The sequence below is a fragment of the Sciurus carolinensis genome, chromosome X (assembly GCF_902686445.1).
Source record: "Sciurus carolinensis chromosome X, mSciCar1.2, whole genome shotgun sequence".
Taxonomy (NCBI): Eukaryota; Metazoa; Chordata; class Mammalia; order Rodentia; family Sciuridae; genus Sciurus; species Sciurus carolinensis.
The window spans coordinates 76,313,335-76,334,224 of record NC_062232.1 but is presented as its reverse complement, the minus strand read 5'-3'; the positions used below and the strand labels follow the sequence as shown (position 1 = coordinate 76,334,224).

General features: G+C 33.9%; 1 non-coding gene across 1 annotated transcript; it reads left to right on the top strand.

Moving 5' to 3' along the window:
• Window positions 1–17,419: 17,419 nt before the first annotated feature.
• Window positions 17,420–17,526, top strand: LOC124972700 (U6 spliceosomal RNA). The gene has a single exon (XR_007106495.1). It is a non-coding gene; the product is annotated as a U6 spliceosomal RNA (small nuclear RNA).
• The last annotated feature ends 3,364 nt before the right edge of the window (window positions 17,527–20,890 follow it).

Here is a 20,890-nt window from a genome sequence, read left to right as displayed (position 1 = left end):
TATTTCAATCTGGGTATTGGTTCCATGGGTGTTTACATTTGTCAATATTCACTTACCTTGCTTTTAAGAACAATATGTAAATTATATCTCAATGGAGTAATAAATGCTGTCAAAGAAAAATAGCCCAACCTAGTGTCCACTATTATCCTCATGCTACATGTCAATAAATTACTATGACCTACATGAAATCATATATGCAACCCTACTTACTTTAGCAGAAGGTTGTGAGGAGAAATAAAATACTACATGCTTACCTTGTAGATCCTTTAGTACTACTATGAGTTGTCTTGTGTTGCTTCCAAAATGTATATGTTGACACTCTAATTCCATTAGAATATGACTATATTTGGAGATAAAGTAGATAAAGTGATGACTTGGTTAAAATGAGGTCAGTAGGGTGGTGCCCTAATCTAATATAACTGATATTCTTTTAAGAAAGAGACACCAGGGATATACATGCACCTCTAGAGGTATGACCATTTGTAGAGGCAGCAAGAAGGTGGTCAAATGCAAGCCAAGCAGAGACCTTGGAGGAAATTAACACTATAGACACCTTTATCTTGAATTTAAAACCTCCACAAGTATAAGAAAACAAATTTCTATTGATTAAGTCATCCAGTCTGTGGTATTTGTTATGGTAGTTTTAGAAAACTAAAAAAAGGTAGTCAATACATACAATATTTATATGACTATTGTCTATAGTTCACTTTTTGAGATTAGAGATTAAAAGTAAGTCTCTTCTAGACCCTACAACAGGTAGGAAAAATTAAAGGTCTTCTGAGAAAGAAAGCATTGTTTATTAAGAAAACACTTTAAATAGCATTTTGAAAATTATGTAATTCCAAGTACAGAGATCTCATTTATTTCATAATATTTTACACTCAGACGCTATCCCTTGTTAGGGATAAAATAAAATAAATGGGGATAAAATAAGTAAATAGTAAGTTTATAACCAAAAGTAATATTCATATACATGATTAAGTTTGAAACAAATAGCAGTTCTATCCAAAGTCTTGAATCCTTTAACTAAATAAATAAGAAAACCTGATTTGGAACAAATAGTCAACAAGGATTCAAATTTGTCACAAAGTTACTGTGGCTAACTCTGCAAGGATCCTTTTAAAATAGAAATTACTCAATTGGGAGGAGAGAGAATGTAAAGTTGAAGTGTAGAATTATTTATAACTTTCCAAGAAGTCCTGTGTGTATAGCAAACCCACACACTGGCTGAGTTTTGTAAGTACCCTGGAGGGATCTAAATCGTGAGGTCACAACCAACTCAGACATTTTCTGGATCTCTAGATGAAGAGTCAACCTGTCCTGGTTCTTTTCTTTGCAGGAGGGATTAAGCACGAGTTTTATGATAGGGAGAATACCTTGAAGTATTGAAGCAGAAAGTCTATTCCTCAGAACTATGATTCTTAAGCTTTTGGGGAATAAACACCCTTTTGCCCTCACCACACAACACACCATCCCGCCCTGTCCACCTTGTCTCCTTCAGAGGACATTTGATGGAAAAGCAACTTACACTAAGGGGAGAAAGTATTAGGACACAAAACACCATCCCAAAACTGCATTCTCTAGTCCATAGAGGGGCTTTTTCAGAGACTAGAGGATGTGAAGAGGGACTTTTAAGAGCAATAGAAAAAAAAAAAAAGATTTGATCATCCGTGGCCTAATAATATAAGTAAAACTTTAACAACATGCATTTACAAAGAACCTGCTGTGTACCAGGTACTCGTAAGGCACTCTATATGAGAAGAACAACAAAACAGAGCTCCTGAATTTATCCCATAAATCACATCAAATATTATATTCCTAAGAGAAATTAAATACTCATGAACTATTCAGTCCCTTAAATCTTTTTATTTCTCCTCATAACCTCTGGGCACTTTAAGAAAAACTTGATTTTATCAACTTACAATAAAGGAAGTAAGGAACCAAGTTTCAAGGATCTTTTAAAAATATACCTAAATTATGCTAATCCAACATACTTTACTATGTACCCTGTTAATTCGATCCACATTCATTTATTCACTCAATAAACACCTCTTGAGCTTCAGTTGTATAGTCAGGCATTGCATTGCACACTGAGAATAAAAGGGGGAACTTAATGGAGGTTATAGTCAAAGGAAAAAGAAAGAGATACCAGTGGCAACATGCCAAACCCAAGGCATCACCTTTATATATAGCTAAAAATAAAAAGTAACCATTGACCATAAAACTTTAAATTTCAACTTTAAAACTTTCTCATATTATCTGAATACATGTTTTTTTGAAGTATTGTCTATGGGAATGGATGATTTCCTCTAAAAGAAACACTTTATAGTTGAAATCAGAACTGTTAATTGAACCAGCTGTTGGATAATCAAATTGTTCACACTATTCATTTTCTCCCCTGTAAGAGCCCTCCATGCTCACACAGACCATGCAACTTATGATGCCCCCTTGCAGGTAAAGATCACATCCTCATCCAATTCTCAGTATTGGCCATATGACTTGTTTTGATTAATGGAATGTGTAAACACGATTTATGCCATGTTGTGGAAGAGGATTTAAACGTGATTGTGAATTTAACTCTCTCTCATCACTGCTCTTGTCATGAGAACAGATAGGGGTTTTTTTTTGAACCAAGATTTGAGAATTAGAAACATATGCAGTAGAGTGAAGCAGAGCTATAGATTGGAACAGAGCCACAGCTGATCTACAGCCACCATATAACATGAGTAAGAAATAAATGTTTACTATTGTAAATCACCATGATTTGAGAGTTTTTTGTTATCACAGTAAAATAACAGTAAAGCTGACTAATACTTGACTTTTACTTAAATTTCACTTGACATAAATCAGTGTATTTTAAGAAGTCAACACACTAAACTAGAGGCAGAGAGGGAAGAAAGCTTCATTCTTCTTCCACAAGAACCAGCAGACCAGAAAATTGAAAATTAAAATGACTATATGAACCATGTTAATCAAGGTCTGTGCATGAGATTATTAATGGGAATAAACAGTTACTTAATGACTTTTCAACTTTTCAAATTATACCAACTCATCTTTTTTTCTTCAAACATTTGATAAATATATCAAAACATCATGGTATACATATTAATACACACAATAAAATATTTGATATGTAGATATTTTGTCACAGATGTTATAGATGTACTGTTAAATGTTTGATTTTACTAATTTAATATTTAAAAAAGAGTTCTTTATTAATAAATAATTTTATATACACTATAAACCCATAAATACCTGTATGGTCTACAGACCACCTACATAAGAATTTAGATAATTATTAAAAATGCAACTTTATTCTTGTATTAGTTCATTTTAATTGCTATGATAAAACTCCTGAGGCTGAGTAATTCACAAAAAAGAGGCTTATTAGCTGTTTTGGAAGCTGAAAGCTCAAGATTGTGTAGCCTCCTTTGTTTAGCCTCTGGTAAAGTTCTCAGGAGATGACTTCATGGTGGTAGCACACACAAGAGGGTTGATCACATTGTGAGACAGGAATGCAGAGGGCAGAGAAGAGCCATCTTGCTCTTTTAAACAACCCACTCTCATGGGAACTCTCTGAGGTCTCATATTAATCCCTTAGGAGGACAGTGCCCCAAAGACCTAATTACCTGGTGCCAAGACCCACCTCTTAAAGTTTCTACCACATCCCAGCAATACCACACAAAGTTTTCAACACCTAAACTCTGGGGGATATACTCAAATGATGCCCGAATCATAATGACACCTATCCTTCCCAGCAAGCTATATTTTAAAGAAACTAACCAGTTTTTCTAAAGCAATCTACAGTTTGAAAACCATAGTTTCAGTTTTTTGGTTATTGTTCAGATCAGTATTAGTGAATTCAACCATTCCTAGACTTCAACCTATGAGCAGTAGCAATTGTTTTGATTAGGAAACATCTTGAAAATTGAAACAGCATATGGAATGTTGCAAAGCAGAAAGTTCTGCTTATAGATAGAAATTATGGGGCTTGGTATTCTCATTAATAATTACTTCAGGGATGAAAAAAATGAACAGTTCTGGGAAGTTCATGACAAAGGGAGAGGCCTACAATTCTTTGAATAGTTTGTGGAAAAGTGGAATCACTAAATTACTTAGATGTGCACATAAGGTCTTATTCATTTTAATGACCTACCAAAAGCATACTATACATGCTGCCAAATAGAGTCCTTATTCCCTGAGAGTGCCTTCCGGTTGATTTGTGAGATATTTTGTTATTTCTTTAATGATCAAATATAATTCATTCTTCAAATGCACTGCCCTCCTAAATTATAGTCAGGGACCTTGCCTTGCAGAATTTTGAAATTAGAAGGGACCTCAGAGATCATCTGGTTCAATGATCTCATCTAATAGATGAACAAACTGAGACTTCAAAAGACTAAGTGATAGTTTAACTGCAGACCAACTACCAAATTATTCACCACAATCTGAATAGTACTGACAATATTTCTTGGAGCAAGACATTAGAAATGAGAGTCTAGGATCTCTAGACCACAGATCTGTAAAAAAGTTTTATTTCTCAGGAATCCTGAATTCATTCAAGAAATACTGAGCTGCCACTCTGTGCCAGGCACTTTGTTAAGCCCTTTGCATGCAAAGATCAATAAAAGATCATTCCTGCCCTCTAGGAACTTGTAGTTTGGTTGAAAAAAATAGTTAATATGCAATAAATGCTTTCTATATATCAGATACTATTCTAAAACCTTTATGTATATTAACTCATGTAATAATAAGAAGCACCATATGTGGCAGAGACTTATTACTTCCTTTTGCAGATGAAGATACTGAAGAAACAGAGATGTTATGCAAGTTAACTGAAGTTCCACAGCTAGTAAAGGGCTATATTGCTTACCTAGAGTTACTAGAACAAAGTACCACAAACTGGGTGGCTTAGAAAAGAAATATATTTTCTCACAGTTCTGGAACCTAGAAGTCCTAGATCAAAGTGTTAGCAGAGCGAATTATTTCACAGGACTGTGAAAAAAAATTCATGCCTATCTCCTTGCTTCTGGTGGTTTACTGTACTCATCTGCACACCTTGGCTTTATATAAACATTACCCTTGTCTCTGCCTTCATTTTTACATGATGCTTTCCCAGTGTGCATCTCTGTGCCCAAATTTGCCCCTTTTATAAGAACATCAATCATATTGGACTGGAGGCCCATCCTATGTCAGTGTGACTTCATCCTAAATAATTGTATCTACAGTGACCTCATTTCCAAATTCATTCACATTCTGAACTACTGGAGATTGCTAATTTACCATATGAATTTTGAGGTGATAAATGCAAACCACAATGAGTTTAGTAAAGATAGGATTTCATTTCAAACTATCTAGTTCCAGAGTTTGTACATTTAACTACTCTGCTGGATAGGTGCTACAATAAAAGTCTTAAGATCAATATGTACCCAGAAAAGAGAGCAATTAATTTTGTCCAGTGGAGAGTAGATGGGGATTGGAGAAGGCTTTCCAGAGAAGTAATGGTTGAGCTGACTTTTGTATTATTTATCAGATCTCACCAGACAAAAAAAGGAATGCATGAGCAATAGCACAGAAGTGAGGAGGAACTTGGTATACCACCATCTCTTGCCTATGCTATTGCAACAGTCTACTAATTGGTCTCCTTGCACCCATCCTTGTTCCCCTATGGTCAATTATTCATCAGTAGCTATAGTGATTTTTTTCATATAGGCAAGTCAGATCATGTAATTTTTCTGCTCTCAACCCTGCATAGCTTCCCATCATATTTAGAGTAATCCAACATACTTATCAGAGCCACAAGACCTAGTTGATGTAACCTCTAACTACCTTTTTAACATTATATTCTTTGTTTCACCTTGGATTTTTATGTCATAGTTATACTGCCTTTGCCCCTTTCTCTCCCTCCTTTCAGATTATTTTCCTCCCAGATTTTAGATGACTAATTCCTTCTTATAATCTTCTTTATGGGACTTTTTCTGATCATTTAATCTAAATAACCCTCTCCCAGTCATTTTCTGCCCTATTATATGTTATATGTTATATGTTATTCACTCATGGCATTTGGCTTTGAAGCACAAATAAATCACATGCATTTAGTTGCTAATTTGTTTATTTTTTATCCCCCTCCTCCAGAATGTAAACTCAAGGAGGGTAGAGAATTGTCTTATTCAGAGTTTTATCCCCAAACTTTCACATAAATTGTGCCTGTTACTGTAAATAATTATTCAATAAATACCTTTATTCAAGGACATTTTTGATGGAGTGGTAAGAGCGGAAATCATAATCAGGCAAGGAATGAAAGAGGGTAAGGAAGTAAAGTTATGCACACAGACCACTTTTTCAAGGAATTTGTTTGTTAAAGGAAAGAAACTTGCTAACATCTAATAAGAGAAGGTAGGACTAAGGGAGGTTTTATTTTTAGGTCATGATTTTAACTGTCATTGCAAATGAGCACCTTATTCAGGTCAATTCAGAGAACATGAATGGAAGAGAGAAAAAGAGAGGGAGAGAAATTAGGATCAGATGTGTGAGATAAAAAGAATTAATTCATAAAGTAAAGTTAGTGAAAATGGGAGGGAATTTGCCCAAGGGCACCATGGATGGGTTATCTTTGACTGGGAGCAGGACACATTGTCCTCTGAGACAGAATTAAACAAGGCAGGCTGAAGTTGTGGCTTAGTGGTAAAGCACTCACCTAGCACGTGTGAGGCACTGAGTTCGATTCTCAGCACTGCACATGAATAAGTAAAGGTTCATTGCCAACTAAAAATTTTTAAAAAATTGAACAAGGCAAAGATAAGTGAAACAAGCATATTTGAAGGATTAGGATGAGGGAAGGAACATTGAACGATGTTATCATTTGAATATGAGATGACCCCCAAACCTCCTGTTAATGCAGGAATATTCAGAGGTAAAATGTTTGGATTATGAGAGCTGTAACATAATCAGTCCATCCTACTTTGAATGGACTGACTGGATGATAACTGTAGGCAGGTGGGGTATGACTGGAGGAGGTAGATTACTGGGGGTGTGTCCTGGTAAGGTTCCTCTGCACCCCCTGCTCCTGGCTGTCATAGACTGACCAGCTTTCTTCTGCTGGTTCCTTCCCCAATGATTTGCGGACTTATCTTGGATCCTGAGCAATGGAGTTGGCCATCTGTAGACTGAGACCTCTGAAACCATGAGCCCCAAATAAACTTTTTGTCCTCTAAGTTGTTCTTGTCATAGCCACAAAAGAGCTAAGGAAAACAAAGAATATCACTGAGGCAAGAGACTAAACCCTTTGCTGAAAGGAAGACCTGCAATAACAGATCTTAATGACAGTGGTAAAGTTAACAGCTATTTTATGATACAGGAGAGGAAAATAATTAAGCATCTATAAAAGAAATGATGAGATGCACTGGCAGCTAGTGTAAGATCATACATTTATAATAGATCAAATCTAAAAGGATACGCCCCTTTTCTCCAGCAAAACACAACTACCCTGAAGCAAAAGCTGGAGGGCAGGGGTGGTATTGAATGTTGCAAGGGCTGGTGCTTGGGAAAGCAAGTTTGGCAAAATAATAAAAAAGCTGAAAATAATTTAAGTATTTGATCATTTTCACTTTTAGTGAAAGAAGTAGAGCTAGCAAGAAGCTAACAGTCAGAAGGACTGTGTAAAGGTATGTTGGAAGTAAGGGATTAGGGAAGAGCATATGGTGTGGTCAGAGTTGAAGTTAAGAATTTAAAAAAGAAGTCCAGGCACCTGTAATCCTGGAGACTTGGAAGGCTGAGGCCGGAGGAACTCAAATTTGCAGTCAGCCTCAGCAGCTTAACCAGACCCTGCCAAAAAAAAAAAAAAAAAAAAAAAAAAAAACCCACTGGGAATGTAGGTCAATATTAGAGTGCTCCTGCATTCAGTTTTCAGTACTGAAAAAGAATAAATAAAAATAATTTTAAAAGGAAACAAATGTGAACTGAGAGGAATGGACTACAAAGAGGTAGGAATAATGAGGGGAGGATACAAAAATGTTCTCTGTTGTATTTTGTTGGTAGTTTCATGATAGTATACAACTGTTAAAATCATCAAATTATGTATTTTAAATGGATGATGTCTACTATACATAATTTTTTCCTCAATACAGTTGACACAAATAAAGGTTTTATAAAGTTGGAAGAATTTTAGGCAATTTAAAAGTTCAGGTTGTAGCCATATTTCTAAACTATAATGTTGGTAAGGGTCACTTAAAAAAGAAATTTAGGAACCTTAGGGCCAGGTGTTAGCAGTCACCAAAGATGAATGAGGGCACTGACTGAGACAGATTCGAAGTCCTTTGTGTGTATTTAGTAAGCTGGATATTGATTAACAAAATGTAGGGTTGTTAAAGGAAGAATTTTTTTGGGGGGGGATATTGGGGATTGAACTCAGGGACACTCGACCACTGAGCCACATCCCTTGTATTTTACTTAGAGACAGGGTCTCACTGAGTTGCTTAGAGCCTCACTTTTGCTGAGTCCTGGCTTCAAACTCACCATCCTCTGCCTCAGCCTTCAGAGCCTCTGGGATTATAGGCATGTGCCACCAAGTCTGGCAGGAAGAATTTTTAAGCATTCACATATCATATTATGACTTTTTGTTTTAATTCCAATTGGTAAGTATTTTCAGTTACAGGTTATGTAGATGCATACTGTCAGATTTACTTATAGGAATTTCAAACGGGGCCTATAAAAGCTCATATTAAAAGTATGAAAATCTGTATTATTACAATGCATTGAATAAAGACAAAATCCTAGGGATTACTAGAGGCTAGGAAGTAGGGGAAATATAGGTGGATTGGGTAACAGATGCCCAAACACAGACAGAAGGAATAAGTTATATTGTTCCACAGAACAGTGGGGTGACTATAGTTCACAATGACCAATTGTTATATTTTATGATGTAGAAGAGAGGCGCTTGAAAGCTCAAAACATAAAGAAATGAAAAGAAGATGGAAATGCTAATTATGCTGACATGCTTAGTGTATGCTGTATGCATGTGTTGAATAAAATATTACAGAATATATATGTTAATACATGTTAATAAAAAATCTAAGAATCAACACAAACTACCATTTAAAAGATTTTTTGGTACACTACTGTTTCTAATCATGTTGATATATTAGGTATCATCCTTTAATATTCGCAATCCTAACAAAATAAAAATGAAAATCCCACTCTTACTCAGGACACTAAGCCTCTTCTTGTTCATTCTCATAATGAATTGAAAAGATATAGATTAAAATTTGGAGCATAAAGAAAAGTTGCTGAAACAAAATTTTTGTCTTTTATTTTTACCATGTTTCTTGCCAAAAAAACGCCAGCTATTTAATGTGTTTCATTAAGATACCTGTTTTGTAACTGGCAATGCATTTTTTAAAAAATGGAATTTCAAATCTAAAAGCTGCCATCTACTATACCAATCAAATGTTATTTTGATTTTAATGTATGCAAACATAAATGCACACACACATACCTTATAATTAAGAAAATATGGGACCTAGTATCAAAAGAATAATGGAGTGGTCATTCAATAATGATTAGTTAAAATTGGACCAAGAAGCCCACTCCATTTTCAATTTAATCATGCATCAAAAATTAGAATAATTGGCTATTCTGGGTCTCTTATTTTTCCAAATGAATATCATTTATGTATGATTCATCAAAATGCATAAATGGATTCTATTGTCATGTATAACTAATTATAACAGATTAAAAAATTAAAAAATTTGAATAATTACCCAAAGGGCTTTCCTCTCCTCCTGCTCTTCCTACACATGCATGCACATGCACATTTTTTAGAGTTGTTCACTAAAATTACTCTAAAATACAACCTTTTTGAAAGGAATCATCCAGACATAAACACCTTTGCATGAACACTATACTAAACTAGAATGCATCTTCAATACAAAAAAAGTACAAATATGTTCTCCATTATATATATGTGAATATAATGAGAAATAAATTATGGTCAGATAGAAAAATAAGGCATCAAAACAATAACTCCTCTTCCAACAAAGTGTCAGCCAGTTTTAACCTAAAAGTAAAATCTTAGAGTGCAAATATTTATTGGTAGCAATAAAATCAGGTTGAAATGCTGTGAAACAAGAACAAACTAAATTTATTAATGGAACCAGGTTCAGTTTCTTCTACCAGTCCTACATTTTGTCTTTAAAGAGAACAAAAATATTGTAATTTAGAGATTTGTTGTAATCTAACATGAAAATAGAACTTGAAATTAAAATTGCCCTTAATATTCATACTTTCACTCTTTCTTTAATGTATTAGACACTTACTAAGAATCCACTATATATATCCTGTGATAAACTCTGCATCTACAGAGATGAATAAACAAGGTTTCAAATCCAGTAAGGGGAAGAGTCAAGAAAAGAAACAAATTGTAAAAAAAAGTTTTGTGTACAATAATTTGAAAAGGTTTGCACACAGTTTGAAAGTTCTGATTCTAAGGCAAAGAAAAAGGGTTTTAATGCATTTAGAATAATATATTCTGATTATAATAATGTTTTTTAAAATTCAGAAAATTGCAGCAAGGAAAAGTCACCTGCAGTTCCATAACCCAGATATAATCAGTTTAACATTTCTGCATACATATGTATAAATATCCATTTATTTAATGAATATGCACATGTACACATATATGCACTATACAAAATTGGAATCAGAGTGTACATATATTTTTACAATTTTCTTTTAACTTAACTCTATGTTGTAATTATTTTCATGTTAAATATTTTCCTAAAATATTTTAATGGATGCATAGGATTTTCAAATATGGATATATTATAAACTATTTAGATATTTTTTAAGACATACAGGCCATTTCCAATTTTCTGTTAGCATAAACAAGACTTAGATAAATATGCATCTACAACTTTGTGCACAACTCTGGTTATTTCCTTAGGATAATTTCGTAGATGTACACTTAATGGAATAAAAAGCACTGATGAAAATTTTAGATGCACAGTACCAAATTGATTTCCAGTCTACATTCTCTCAAGGAGTCTATGAGTATTCTTATTTTTGACATCTCTTTGATACTAGTTCTTAGCATATGAGAAAGATGTTGGGTTGTTAGTTATTGGCATTTATATTATTATTAGGTATTTCAATTTTTCATGGGTTAAGATTTCAAAATTTTTTATGTTCATGCCATTTTCCATGCTTCCATGCTGTAATCAATTTGTGAAAGTCTTTATATATTAAGAGGTATTAAGATATTCACTATTGTGGCACATGCCTCTAATCCCAGTGACTGGAGAGGCTGAGGCAGGAGAATTGCAAATTCAAAGCCAGACTCAGCAACTTACCTAAACCCTAAGCAACTTAGTGAGATGCTATCTCAAAATAAAAAATAAAAAGTACTGTGTATGTGTCTCTGTGGTTAAGTGCCCCTGGGTTCAATCCTTGGTACCAAAAAATAAAAAAAAAAAGATTGAGTATGTGTAAATTACATATTTCCTGGAATCTATTTTACTATTTTTATTTGCCTTTTAGTTCTTCTCTTTTTAAAATGCCTATAGAAGCTATACGTTTCATTATTTTAAATCTATTAATATTTTCCTTTACTTTTTCCTTTGTTTTTCTGTTTAGAATGGACTCCTTTAACGTGCAATCACATAAATATTTTTATTTAATCTTTTATAATTTAACTTAATGCACTTAACTAGTTATTCAATTTGGAATTTAATTTTGGTAGACAGTGTGAAATAAGGATCTATTTTTCTAAATTATGCAATCATCCAATCACTGCTTATAAAATAATGTCTACTCCACAATTAATTTGAAATATCATCTTTTTTACATGAATTCTTATAGCTCTCAGTTATTTTCCTGGTAAATTGTGTCAGTACCATAACTATATCATTTAATTATTTTAATGCTGGTACATTTTAAAACATTGAACAGCACTCTGTCATTACCTTTGATTTTGTTTTTAGGTTCTTTCCTCATTATTTACACTTCTTCTTTCTTCATGTGAACTTATTGTTTTTATATCAACCAGTTTCTGGGAAAGTGGTTTGGCAGCCCACCATCTTTTATATTATAATATGTTAACATCAAAAATAAAATGTTGATCAAAAAAGTAAGTCACAGAAGAATACATACAGTTTGAGTCCACTTACTCTAAATTCATTCCAAGGCACTCATAGAAATGTAGCAAATCAATAAGAGAATTAATGAACTGACAGGCTTGAACCTAGGGATGATGATTTCCTCTGGCATAAGAGCTATAAGAGTGGAACTTGTCTATCTTTATTATTATAATCATTAATACAATTATTACTAATAATTACTATTATCAGTAAAACTATCATGTACTTAGTCACAAATATATTTATTTACTATTATCTGTGATACTATTTTGTTTAGTTGTTATATTTTGGGAACCTGCAATATTTTGATAAGAAAAACATTAACTTGTAAAATGAAATTATTTTAAATAGATATTTTCCTCTTTATCATCATTCATCAGGAAAACATAAATTAAAATCATTAGATTAATAATAGCAATTAAAATATGAAATGCTTGCCAGTAAACTTAATATGATTTATGGAGAAACTATTTAAATTATATGGAGAAATATTTATGCTCTACCAAGTGAATTTTTTTAAAATATTGCATTAATGAGGACACATAACTATCAAACTATTATACAAATTTAATAAAATCTCAATACAATTTTTGAACTCATCTAAATACTTCCACATTTTGTGTTTAATAATGATTATTAAAATTTTCTACCATTAGAATCTTGGAAAAAATTATTAATGAAGAGATACTTGCCCCACCAGATAGATATTAAAACCCATTGAAAAGCTTCAATTATTAATATAATGTGGTGCAACTGTCAGAAGAGACTAAGAATCCATAATAATGCATTTAGAACATTTGACCTTTTGTAAGTATTTGCTACCAACGAGATACTCTGCTAGCCCTTTTTCATTGGTTATCTGTTAATCCTCACAACTTCAGATAGATACTACCATGCTTATAATTTTTACAAAGGAGAAATATATCCATTGTGGTTTGTCTATATCTAGCTCAGTTTTAGCATTTGAAGTCCAGAGTCCTTGAATACTCACTTAACTCTGGCAAACTTAGATGGTTAATTACACTAGAACTGAAGCTTGGGGTGCTTATGTAATTCACTCAAATTATCACAAAAGATAAGTGGGGGAGCTGAGATTTACATCCAGCTAACTCCAAAACCCATATTTTAGCACCGCATGTACTGCATATGATCAATGTGTCAATACAAATTACTGGAGGAAAATATTCTGGAACAACTGGCTAACTATGAAGGGGTAAAAAAGTGAGATCGATAGCTTACCCTTTACACTAGAATAAATTATTGATGAATAAGCAATTGAAATGTAAATATTGTATGAAAACATAAGTAAACATGTAAGTAAACTTGGAATAAAGATTGATACTCAAAATAAGACACAAAAGCCAGAAACCATAACTGAAATTTTAAGAAATGATTGTACTAAAAATAATGTATCTACAACTTGGAACATCACAACAAAAAATGTTAACAAAAATAAGTCAGGAGAACTTGCAATACAAATGAGAAATGGCTACTGATCTAAATATGAAAAATTCTTTAAAATTAATAGTATACCTAAAGTCCACAGCAAAAAAAATGGACAAAGTACATTAATAAACATTTCAAAAAAGAACTACAAATGGCTAAAAAAAATGATTGTCATACTTCTAAAAGTGGAAAACTATGCAATAACAAAATGTTATTTTTCCTGAAGGAGAATTACAAAAGATTAAAAAGAAATAATAATATCCAGTATTGATCATTGTATGAGGGATATGGGTCTTCTCACACATGATGATTGGTGGAAGTGTAGAATAGCAACCAATATGAAGACATTTTGACAATATGAAATAAAGGCTTTAAAAGACAAACCTGTGATTTTCAAAAAAAAAAAAAACCTTTGAAAAAACTATCATAAGAACACAATCAGACAAATATTCAAATATATATAAGATATTCATTAGCCACTGTTCATAATCACATATAACTTAAAATAACCTACTATCTATCCACTGGGTTTAGACACATTGTAGTGTAGTCTTGCAATAAAATATTATGGAGTTTTTGAAATCATTCATTCATTCAATCATCGATTTATCAAATATTTTTTGAATGGCAGGCATTTTACCAGCTTCTTGGAGATATAAAAGTATACAAAACCAACTATATATTTACTCTTATATAGCTATTTTCTGTATAGAAAGGAAATTTTTAAAAAATGAATGTAACTTGAGATAACTTGATGGAAATAAGAGACTAGTAGAGGTTAACAGGAAGACCTAGATTGATATTTATTTGTATGCAAAGCTTACCTTCCCCAAGTTGACACATGTACAAGTCACACACTCAACTACATGGAATACTCAAATTTATTTCACGAAGTCTTTAACACATGCTATAGCAAATCCATCTCAAGATCCTTTTTTCTTTTTTTTTTTTTTTTGTGGTACTGGGGATCGAACTCAGGGCCTTGTGTTTGCGAGGCAAGCACTCTACCAGCTGAGCTATCTCCCCAGCCCGATCTCAAGATCCTTATGATTTCTCCTAGAACCTAGAGGGCAGAGCATACATGCCTGTTAAAAATGTTTTTCAAACAGGCAGAAAATTCAATTTCTATACTGTAATCAATAGAGATAATATCACAATATTCAGACCATATACTTTCTGCATACTACAGTTCTCTGGACAAGAACCCTCAACCACCTACTCAGACTCCTCAACTTGTATTTCCCCCCTATATTTATCCCTGATTACTTGCATCACATCCCTTTTTATTGCTTTGAACCAAATGAAATTTGATATTCAACCATTTTTGATGAACAAAAATGACAATTTCACATGGTTTTATTATTTAAAAAATCCTCCAGATCTATATTCTAAACTACTTTTAAACTCACCAAATCAAATGCTCTGCCATTCTGTTGCACTGCAAATAAGACATAAACTGACATCAGTAATGGACTCAGAATACAATGCTAATGAGTCATCATCATATTTTCTTCTAAATTCTGACATTTAAAATAAAATACTGGAATTTTGTATATTATTTTAATCACACCATATACCTTCATGGACAAGGGAAGAGGATGGGATTGGGAAAGTGTATTCAATTAATGTAATTCCAGAAAGATTTATTTCTTTCAGTCATTTTTTGGGAAACACTACCAAGCCTTAACAATGTGAATTTAAATTATATTAGCCATGACCCATGAATCATTCTAGAAAAAGAAAGAACGTTCATCAAATTTATTGTACAAATTGTAATATTTATATAGACTGCAGTATGACTTAGCTACTATCACTACAATCTTTAGAGTTGGAGAGTTTCAAATCCTTGAATGAATTTCTGAGTCACAATGTCTTCATCTGCAAAGGAGGAGTAAGAATTGGACCTACCTCATAGGATCATTAGGATGATTAGATGTGATAATGCATGTAAACTGCACTTAGTACAGATGGGCACATAATAAGTGCTTAACTAAGAGTAGTTTTATAGCCTCTTTAAAAAAAAAAAAAACTTTCTCATTCTTTCAGCCTAATTCTCTAATCATGAGAGAGAACCTGTCACTACAACCTCAAAACAGGTAGCCCTTTGCAATATGGAATAGGAAAAGTCAGATAAAATGTGTTTTTTTTATTGTAAACAAATGGGATACATGTTGTTTCTCTGTTTGTACATGGCGTAAAGGCATACCATTTGTATAATCATAAATTTACATAGGGTAATGTTGTTTGATTCATTCTGTTATTTTTTTCCCTTCCCCCCACCCCTCCCACCCCTCCCACCCCTCTTTTCCCTCTATACAGTCCTTCCTTCCTCCATTCTTGCCCCCCTCCCTAACCCTAACTGTAACCCTAACACTAACCCCTCCCATCCCCCATTATGTGTCATCATCCACTTATTAGTGATATCATTCGTCCTTTGGTTTTTTGAGATTGGCTTATCTCACTTAGCATGATATTCTCCAGTTTCATCCATTTGCCTGCAAATGCCATAATTTTATCATTCTTTATGGCTGAGTAATATTCCATTGTATATATATACCACAGTTTCTTTATCCATTCATCAATTGATGAATGGATAAAATGTGTTTTAATGTCTTGTTCTAGATTATGAATACCATAACTACTAGCCACTTTCCCTGACTAGCTGCTAAACAATTGCTGAACAATGGCGGGGGTCTGAGATTCAGGCTTGGTTCACCAACAATAAAGGTGAAAAGGATGCCTAAGGCAGCTCATTTGGCTAATGAGGGTAATCCAACCTGGCAAATATAAGACAAAACCAAAAGTTTTCTGCCTAAACATTCAAGTTGTCAACCTCCAAGCCAGATCAGCAAAACCCTGTGATCCCTAAAATGTTTTTCTTTGGCAAAACTCCCAAATATTTGTTTCAGAGTCCTCAAGCAGGTGTAGCCCAAGGTACCTGCAACTGAAGAGGGCCCATCATACAAGTGGTGCTAATGGACTCCTCTGACCACTTCGAACACCAGAATGTTGACTGCAATTATCTTCTTAGAACCCTCTTTTTTAATGTTTGAAAAATTTCATCATAAAGTCAAGAAAAATTATATTTGCTTGAGTTTAGATCCTGTCAATATCTATTTTTCTTTCCTCACCTAATTCTGGAATAATCTTTCCACCTAGACCACAACTGGGAATAACCTATTAGAAAAATCCCCATGCTGCAAGGATCAGATTCCAACTCTGTACTCACATGGTATTGGTCAAATTGGCTTGGTTTAGTAATCTTTAAACTAAATATAATAGTAATTACATCATCAGGTTTTTGTGATGATTAAATGAGTAAATATACACACACATATTCTCTGACAAAGTATCCATCATTCAGCTCTGCTTAATAAATTTAATCTATAAATTTTAATTAGTTCTTTATTTGGTCCCATTCAAATTCCTTCTTATCAACTATCTTTCCTGTCCTTTGCTGAATCTTAGTGTAATCCATGTTGGTTTTATTGTGGAAGAGTAACTTCCTTGTATCAAAGTTGATTAACATCAGCAAGAATTCCATCTTTGTGTACAACTGCTCAAAGGTTAGCAACTTCGTTAACTCTTTCCATAAGTCTGACCATTTATGTCCCTATTAGCTAGAACACAGGTCACATATTGCTGGAACTTAAGGTGATATGGCTCCCCTCCAACCAGCACTCTAGGAAAAAAAAAAAAAAAGCCTGCAGCTGTCCAGAAAAACCTTTTTTTCTCTCTCTACTTCAGGCTAAATGGAAAGAGGAGTTTTATAGTCTGCCCTATCTTTGGCTGCAAGCCACCCAAAAGCATTCATCCATTACTAAATTAAAAATGACTTCACGGTGCTCACTTCAGCAGCATATATACTATAATTGGAATGATTCAGAGAAGATTAACATGGCTTCTGTGCAAAGATGACACACCAATTCATGAAGCATTTCATAATTTTGAAACAGGTACTTTCATATATTGTGCTGAGTGTGAAAATGTTAGGACCCCCATAAAGGTGAATCCAGCAATAGCTTCAAAAATTGCAAATGCGTTTGCCCCTTGATCCAACAATCAGAAATTTAGACATCTATCCTTCTAACATGTGTATACACATATAAAATTGTGTATTTTCAAGGTATTCCATCAAGTATTGTTGGTGATTATAAAGGATTAGATAAATATAAAAGTCTATCAAGAGGGAATTAATTAAACTCTCTTCTATGCATATAATGGAACATAATGCAGACAAAAAATGAAGATGCTTTCAATGAGCTTGTAAAAACATCAAATAATACAATGTATTATACACTGCTTTAAAATATAGAACAGTGGTATATTTTATCTTAAATTTTGTATAAGAAAAGTGGCACAGACCAGGCACAGTGGCATATACCTTTGATCCCAGAGACTTAGAAGGAGACTAAGGCTGGAGGGTCACAAGTGCAAGGCCAGCCTTTGAGATCCTGTCTCAAAATAGAAATAAAAATAAAAAAGGGCTGGATTGTAGCTCAGTGGTAGAGCACCCTGGGTTAAATTCCTAGTACCATAAGAAAAAAAGGAGGGTCAGAAAAATAATTCTCACATATTATTATATCTGTGTAAAAACAAACTGTCATAGGCTGAATGTGTCCTGCTCAAATTCATATGTTGAAATCTATCTCTCAGTGTGATGCTATTTGGAGGTGGGACTTTTGGGTGGTAGTTATGTCATTATAAGAGAACAAAGACCTAGCTTCCTCTCTTTACCCTGATTAAGTACACATGGTCTGCAACTTAGAAGTGGGTCTTCACCAGAACCTGTTTATGCTGGGATCATGATTTTGGATTTCTAGCCTCCAGTATTGTAAGAAAAAAAAATTTTTGTTTAAGTCACCCATTCTATGATGATTTGCTATAGCAGCTAGAACTAAGACATAATAATAAAAACTATTACCTAGAGATAGAAAAAAATATGACCAGCATATCTGCTGGGTGTTTTTATAAAGTTTTGTTGGAGTTCAGCCATACCCATTTGTTTCTGTATTATCTATCTGTGACTGTTTTTGCACTCCAATGGCAGAATTGAGTAATGGCAAGAGACCCTATGGCCTATAATCATAAAATATTTATTGCTGTCCCTTTACAGAAAAAAGGTGGAAGCAATAGATAGGGACAAGGGTAGAAGCAAGAATTCTTGATGTATATGCTTTTATGTCATCTTGATCTCTGAATCAATTAATAAACACTTGATTTATTTATAAAATTAAAATGAAGATAAAAATCAATGAACTCCAGCTTGAATCTTCTGAGTAGGAAACAGGTAGTAATAAACCTTGAACAAAAATTTACATGTCAGCTATTTGTGTGTAATCATATTTGTTTCTTAGCAAATATCTGCAAAATTAAAAGTAATCAACTAATAAAATCGTATTTTAAATGAAAAAAAAAAATCATCCTGCACTGAGTTCTCAAAAATTGCCCGTGTAAACGTAGCTTAAATTGTTGCTTTTTGGGTACTTAATACATATATGAAGCCCACAAAGTCCTGGGGATTTTGCTAGGAAGGTAATGGGAATTATAATTGTTACTATTACGATTAAATACCTTAAATCAAATGTATAATGAGTTTTCATTATATGTCACATACTCTTTTAGTGTTTTACATACATAATCTCATTGAATGCTCACCAGATCCCAAATTTATACCTTTAACAAGTCTTCTTTCATGAACTATAGATCCATATCACTGATTGCTTACTCTGTTTCTCCCCTTGAGTGTGTAATAGACATCTTACACTCAGTGCCTCAAAACTGAACTCTTGATCTTTTTTCTCACACATTCATCTGTTCTATGCAAGGCTTCCCCATTTCACTGGACAGAAATTCCATCCTTTCTGTTACTCAGGACAAAACATTGAGTTCCTCCACCTATAAAATTATCTACAGTCAGCTGGGTGTGGTGGGGCATGCATGTAATCCCAGTGACTTGGGAAGCTAAGGCAGGAGGATCATAAGTTCAAGGCCAGCTTCAGTCACTTAGTGAGACCCTGTCTCAAGATAAAAAAAAATTTTAAAAAGGGTGGTGGTTGTGGTATAGTTAAGTGCTAGAGCATGCCTTGGCTCAATCCCCACTACCAAACACACACAAAAATATCTATAGTTTGACTACTTCTTAGCTTATCCACTGCTATCACCCTGTTCTAATTGAGCCACCATCATCTCTTAACTGAATCACTTCAATAGACTTCTCATTGATTTCCTTGTTTCTCCTCTTGCCCCTTTGTGATCTATGGTCTTCAAAACTTATCCTTTTAAATATAAGGTTAATCATGCCATGTCACTCCTCTGCTCAGTACACCACAATGGCTCCCTGTTTTCCTTCAGAATAGCAAACATAGTATAAGAATTTATTCACATGGGCCCACGCTAACCACTTTATTTAAAAGAAAATCTCTGTCTTCCCAACCCCCATCCCAGCACCACCCATTTCTTACTGTTCTACAAATTTTTTTCTGTAGCATTTTCATCTTTTAACACACTCTATAATTTCCTTATTTATGATTTTTGTTTATAGTCTGTCCATCCTATCACCCTTCTGCCATGATGTTCTGCCTCACTTCACTCTCAGAGCTATGAAATTGGCAAGCCAGGAATTGGATCTCTGAAACCCTGAGCAAAAACATACTTTTCCTTCTCCAAGATTTTCTTATTGGGTATTTTGGTCACAGTAATGCATGGCTGACTAAAACATAAATGTTATTTCTTCCCCCAGTGCACATAAGAGGAAACAAAGTCTCAGGTTACATGATTTACCTCAGGGTCGGAAAATTAATACAGGATAGAGTTGGGAGTCAAACCCTGTTCTCCCATGATCCTCCCAGGGTTCATGATCTTAAGCACTAAATGCCCTCATGGCATTTATAGTGTAGTACAGGCCATGCTAGCCTATGTGTACCTTGCTCAGGCACAAAGGTAGTTGTGAAGCACAATCAGCAGTTGTCATGGAACTTGAATATGGCTCTCCAGAGAATAAAACAAGCAAGATGGAAAAGCACATGGGTGATGAAATGGTGCTATTCAGATTGACAGCATCTCATATAACCTCACCTGGATAATGGGAGAAAGGCATACTTGAAAGGTTTTAGCATCAACCTACATTTTCTTCTTCACTTACTCTGCACAATCGTGTTAATGATACTTAGGCCAAGTCAAATAAAACATTTCCAACTGCTTGAGTTACAGAGTCATTTCATGAGTTAATATCCATTAAAGTTTCATGCCAAGCCATGGAGGAAGTGTTTAGGCAGAATCCTTTGGGCAAAAGAGCCGCTGGAAGTGGAAAC